This window comes from Bos grunniens, chromosome 6 (genome assembly GCF_055505025.1).
Source record: "Bos grunniens cultivar Pamir isolate PY7600 chromosome 6, Bosgru_T2T1.0, whole genome shotgun sequence".
Lineage (NCBI taxonomy): Eukaryota > Metazoa > Chordata > Mammalia > Artiodactyla > Bovidae > Bos > Bos grunniens.
The window spans coordinates 46,778,276-46,784,544 of NC_141170.1; the positions used below are offsets into that span (position 1 = coordinate 46,778,276).

Sequence of the window (6,269 nt, forward strand, 5' to 3'; positions counted from 1 at the left end):
TTTCCCCCAATCACTACCCAATTTGTATATTTTGACCAAAATAATTCTCGAGGGAAAGTCCCTACTAGGTCATTTTTAAAAGAGAAGCATTTGTATTAGGGATGCTTGAAAAAATTTTAAGGATATTTACTCTCATTTTCTGTTTATATCTCTGTGTATGAGGCAAGAATAAGGAAAACTGATTGCAGTGTGATTTTCATTCTAACTGACCTTTAAAATAGTATTTTTTATTATAATAACTATCACCTCAGATAATAACTAGTAATTGGAATTTCTTAATGCTGAGTTTTTATTTTTATTTTTCATTAATGCTTAATGCTGCTCTATTTTTTAAATTTGGCCAAGTTGCTATTTTAAGATCATGGGTTTAAGCACTCCTCCATGAATTGGAGTTTTACTCTTAGGTACTTCCAAGAAATATTCATTTCTTTAATCTTATTTTCATTATATAATAAATTCAGTCACTTTAACATAGAAAAAGGACATTAGACCCTCCTCTCTTTAAAGAGCAAGCTGTGTGCACTTATATCAGGAGCTTTCCCATCATCATCTCTGGGCTTTTTCTTGAGGCAGGTTTGGATTTGGTACAGCTTGGGACAGAAGAGTGTAGAGACCAAGGCATGTGGGATCAACATGGGTGGCAACAGGCACGGATCAGCCTGCAATCCAAGGGGCAGGCAGGGGTCATCCTGTGATCCAAGGGGCAGGCAGAGTCTAATCTGGGAGCACTTGGAGCCAACAGAGGTGACATCAAAAGTCAAAGAGAAATGAGCCAGGAGCCCAGGAAGCTGCTAGGGGGAGCCAAATAAATGTGCAAAAGGTAACTTTCTTGCTTAGGATAAATATGTAGTCAATCTCTGGCCATATTTCTCAAGGTTTTCTGATCACAATTTAGCAAGAAATACATCTTGTATCATGGTCTAAAAACACACATTAGAAAAATCCTTGCCCTCACCATGGAAGAGGCACTCTGATATATCCAGTTCTCCAAAGTCCTATTCTGTTTCATTTAAAAGTGTTGATGAAACTGGAGCCTATTATGCAGAGTGAAGTAAGCCAGAAAGAAAAACACCAATACAGTATACTAACGCATATATATGGAATTTAGAAAGATGGTAACAATAACCCTGTATACGAGACAGCAAAAGAGACACTGATGTATAGAACAGTCTTTTGGACTCTGTGGGAGAGGGAGAGGGTGGAATGATTTGGGAGAATGGCATTGAAATATGTATAATATCATATGAAATGAGTCGCCAGTCCAGGTTCAATGCATGATACTGGATGCTTGGGGCTGGTGCACTGGGACGACCCAGAGGGATGGTATGGGGAGGGAGGAGGGAGGAGGGTTCAGGATGGGGAACACATGTATATCTGTGGCAGATTCATTTTGATATATGGCAAAACCAATACAATATTGTAAAGTTAAATAAATAAAAATTTTTTTAAAAGGCACTTATTCTTCATTAAAAAAAAAGTTGTTGGTAGGAGACATACAAATCTGATTTCATGATCTGCTAATTGATAGAAATCCATTGCCTAAAATGTACTGTCTCAGAGATTGGGGAGATTGGGATGAACAGAATACCAAAACAAAAACAAAGACTGGAGATATAGTGTCGGATTTTAAGGCGATTGAAAGCCCTTTGGAAAGTTAGGATGTAACACGTGAAACAACAAAACACATTTAAAATAGAATAAGTCAAAATAAGCAAATTAATTAAAAGACGCTTACTCCTTAAAAGAAAAGTTATGACCAACCTAGACAGTATATTAAAAAGCAGAGACATTACTTTGCCAACAAAGGTCCGTCTAGTCAAAGCTATGGTTTTTCCAGTAGTCATGTATGGATGTGAGAGTTTGGCTCTTGTAGAAGAGTTTTGTGACCTGTCTTCTTGGTTTAAGACTCCAGGGCTGGATATGACTCAAGAGGTGATTAAAGGGGCTTATCTCTTTGTTGGATCTGATCCAATGTGAGAGTTGTTATGTCTTTGTTGCTTTGGCAAGGCACTGTCTTTCCTCCAACCTGAACTGATGTTACCAGTATTCATTGCTACTGGGTTAAGCCCTAAAGATAAAACTCATTTGAAAGTCTTTGTACCTGGTACGATGGGACAGTAACCTCCCTCCTGTCTCTGAAAAGTAGTGTCAGTTTTAAGGAAATCTCCCGGCTCTTTTGGAAAATCATCCCAAGGCCCTCCAAGGTATGAGGGTGGCTGGATGTCAGAGCCCTGGCTCTTCTTTTGGGGTTCAGCTCTCCCTTGGGGGTCTCCCGTTAGTGCTGGGATTGCCTCCTCTAGCTTTCCTACCTAGGAAGACCGAGGCTGGGGTTGCTTTAAAGATCTTGATGGGTTCAACTGCAGGAACCTACTGACCTCAAGCAGTGCTGTCCCCTAGAACCTCAGGAGTGCATCAGTGGCCACTCAGCCCTCTCTTGGCTCTCATGCCTACGCCGCCCCTGCTGTTCACTGCTTTGGTTAAAGTTGCTTCTGTATTGATCTTTCTTCTTTATAAGGTCCCTTATACTACTACTACTACTACTACTACTACTACTACTACTAAGTCACTTCAGTCATGTCTGACTCCGTGTGACCCCACAGACGGCAGCCCACCAGGCTCCGCCGTCCCTGGAATTCTCCAGGCAAGAACACTGGAGTGGGTTGCCATTTCCTTCTCCAATGCATGAAAGTGAAAAGTGAAAATGAAGTCACTCAGTCGTGTCCGACTCTTAGCAACCCCATGGACTGCAGCCTACCAGGCTCCTCCATCCATGGGATTTTCCAGGCAAGAGTACTGGAGTGGGTTGCCATTGCCTTCTCTATCAAGGTCCCTTATAAATAAGGTTAATTACTCATCTTATTTATCTTCATAGCCTCATACTGTTGAATACACAGCACCTTGCATTGGTATTTATAAATATATTAACAGCACAATGAGAGTATATGATATTGTTGTTATTCTAGGTATCTCTGTAAGGTTGCAACTACAATTTCTTGTCTTTTCTTTAGGGAAATTACCCTAAATTAATTACTATGGTTTTTCCAGTGGTCATGTATGGATGTGAGAGTTGGACTGTGAAGAAAGCTGAGTGCCAAAGAATTGATGCTTTTGAACTGTGGTGTTGGAGAAGACTCTTGAGAGTCCCTTGGACTGCAAGGACATCCAACCAGTCCATTCTAAAGGAGATCAGTCTTGGGTGTTCATTGGAAGGACTGATGCTAAAGCTCAAACTCCAGTACTTTGGCCACCTCATGTGAAGAGTTCACTCATTGGAAAAGACCCTGATGCTGGGAGGGATTGGGGGCAGGAGGAGAAGGGAACGACAGAGGATGAGAAGGCTGGATGGCATCACCGACTAGATGGATGTGAGTTTGAGTAAACTCTGGGAGTTGGTGATGGACAGGGAGGCCTGGCGTGCTGCGATTCATGGGGTCGCAAAGAGTCGGACACGACTGAGCGAATGAACTAAACAGAATTATTGGAAATCAGTTCATCAAATTAGGTAGTATAAACTAGTTTAGTAGACACTTAAGTGGAAATCAGTTTGTCAAATTATTTAGGCTTAGATTAGCTTTGAAGCGGTGGATAGTGGACATCAAGGCGAAAATCCTTAGGAAGGTGCCAAGGAGCCTCAGAGAAAGCAAACATATAGAGACAGAAGTGGAGAACCAAAGTCAAACTTTATCTACTTAATAGATGTACTTACCTCAAATTATTCTGCCTATACCATTGCACACTTGCTTAAATGAAATCTCCTCCCTGCCTCTTTTAAATGGTGTATTTCCTCAGTATCTCCAAATAGAGCAGAGTGTTGCTTTTTGAGACTAGACACTGTGGCTGTCTCTCTTCTGCCCTCCCCACCCCTACCCCAAATCTACAATACTGGCATAAAGAAGATGCCCAATGATTGATTGTGAGTGGAAAGCACATAAAAACACATAAAACTTCATTCAGTCTCTTTCTTGCTCATTTTATTTTTAGCCTAGCAAGCAATAGTTGCAATGAGTATTTTTGTATGAATAAATAAATTTTCTCCATGGTCTCTGAATCCCACCCTCCCCTTTTTCTTTCAGGGCTGGAACAACCATTATCTCTGACAACTTAAACTCGCACTCCCTTGTATTCATTGTATCTGTAAGTATACAGTAGAAGCATTACCTTCTTCAGTTAAAGTCTGGGGGGCGGAGCTATAACCAACAGTTATATCTCTCAGTTGACTTCCATATTTGTGATCAACTCTAAAGCCAAGGGGCTAGTTGAACCTGATTGCAGATGACATAAATATCAACTCCCTTGTGAAATTGTTAAGCTAAATCACATTCATATATCATTACAGAAGATGACGCATTTAAGAGCTCCAAGTTTCTTTCATATTCAGAGTCTTTTTCAGGGTCTGTGTCGGATAACTGCTCAGATGAATGCTAAGGAAATACCTGTGTACGTTGCTGTGTCATGAAGACCAGTTCTTCTACCCTGAAAGAGTTCCACACCATTCCTCCACCAAGAGGATGTCTTAATGCAACTGGTAGAAGTTTAGCAAGTAAGAATATTTCTGAGTAATAGTGTTGTACAAACATTGGAGTTTATTTCTGAGTTGCAGTTCACCAATTCTGGGTCTATATGCTTATCTATTTTTATGTTTATATTTATTAATTTATTATGTGAATTATATAGTTTGTATATTTGTTTTTCTTCCATGAAATATTTCTCAATATATTGTCTCAATAAAAACAAGGCAAATGTAAAATGAACATTAACTTTTTCATTAAATTCTTCTATACCACCATTTTAAGAAGCACTTAGTAGTCTACCTAATAAATGGATGATAAATGTGAATAAGTTTAAAATAAAATTTGCAAAAACACAATATCTGCTCTTATTTAACCACCCACAGTTTCTCCCAAGACTTCACTGTCAGTAGGAAGGAAGAAAACACTCAACAAAAAGAAACAGGTAAGATAAATGGTTTAAATTTCACTTTAAAAAAATAGAAATATAGTTGATTTACAGTGTTGTGTTAATTTCTGCTATATAGCAAGGTGATTCAGTTATACATATATGTATATATTCTTTTTAAAATATTCTTTTCCATTACAGCTTATCATAGAATGTTGATTATAGCTCCCTTTGCTATGTAGTAGGACTTTGTAATTTGCCCATTCTCTAGGTAATAATTTACATCTGCCAATCCCAAGCTCCGGGTCCATCCCACCGCTCCGCCCCTTGGCAACCACACGTGTGCTCTCTATGTCTGTGAGTCCTATTTCTGTTTCATAAAAGTTCATTTGTGTCGTAATTTAGGTTCCACATATAAGTGATATCATATGGTGGTTGTCCCTCTCTTTCTGATTTACTTCACTTGGTATGATCATTTCTAGTTGCATCCATGTTGCTGCAGATGACATTATTTCTTTCTCTTTTATGGCTGAGTAGTATTCCCCTGTATACATGTACCACATTTTCTTTATCCTAAATGGTTCAAATTTGATGTCTCTTTGAAGATCTGGATCTTAGGTTCTTTTTTCTCTAAAATACAGAAGATCGGTCCCTGTATTCTCAGGGGATACAAAAACCCAGGGAGCTCAAGTCCCTTGTACTGTGCTTAGTCACTCAGTTGTGTCCAACTCTTTGTGACCCCATGAATTGTAGCCCACCAGGCTCCTCTGTCCATGGGCATTCTCCAGGCAAGAATACTGGAGTGGGTTGCCATGCCCTCCTCCAGGGGACCTTCCCAACCCAGGAATTGAAGCTGTGTCTCCTGCATTGCAGGTGGATTCTTTACTATCTGAGCCACCTGGGAAGCCATTGTATTTGCATATAACCTACACAGTCCTCCAGTATACTTCAAATCATCTCTAGATGATATATGATACCTAGTATGATGTAAATTCTATATAAATAATTGTAAACACAATATAAATTCTATGTAAATAATTGCCTTGTGTGGAAAATTCATGTTTTGCTTCAGAAATTCCTGAATATTTTCAATGTATGGTTGGTTAATCTGCAGATTCAGAACCCATAGATATGAAGCATTGACTGCATCAAGGATCTTTGTTCCAGGGGGTGCAAAGTAAAGGCGTAGGAGATCCCTCTTGCCTTGGCACTCACCGAGGGAACACCCCAAATTCCTGTGTTCATTTCTTTAAGTCTTAGATAGTACCTAGATGTTAAGCTGATAAATACTTTTTCAGGAAGTTTTTTGGATGAGCGATCCACTCTTTGTGATCTAGGGTGATCTAGCAATCTGTTGTTGCTGTTGTTTCATT

At 39.5% G+C, this 6,269-nt stretch overlaps 1 long non-coding RNA gene across 1 annotated transcript; it reads left to right on the forward strand.

Annotated features, from left to right (window-relative positions):
* The first annotated feature begins 3,234 nt into the window (after positions 1-3,234).
* On the forward strand, positions 3,235-4,518 carry LOC147370654 (uncharacterized). Its single transcript, XR_015165410.1, has 3 exons — positions 3,235-3,365; positions 4,074-4,134; positions 4,391-4,518. It is a non-coding gene; the product is annotated as an uncharacterized LOC147370654 (long non-coding RNA).
* The last annotated feature ends 1,751 nt before the right edge of the window (positions 4,519-6,269 follow it).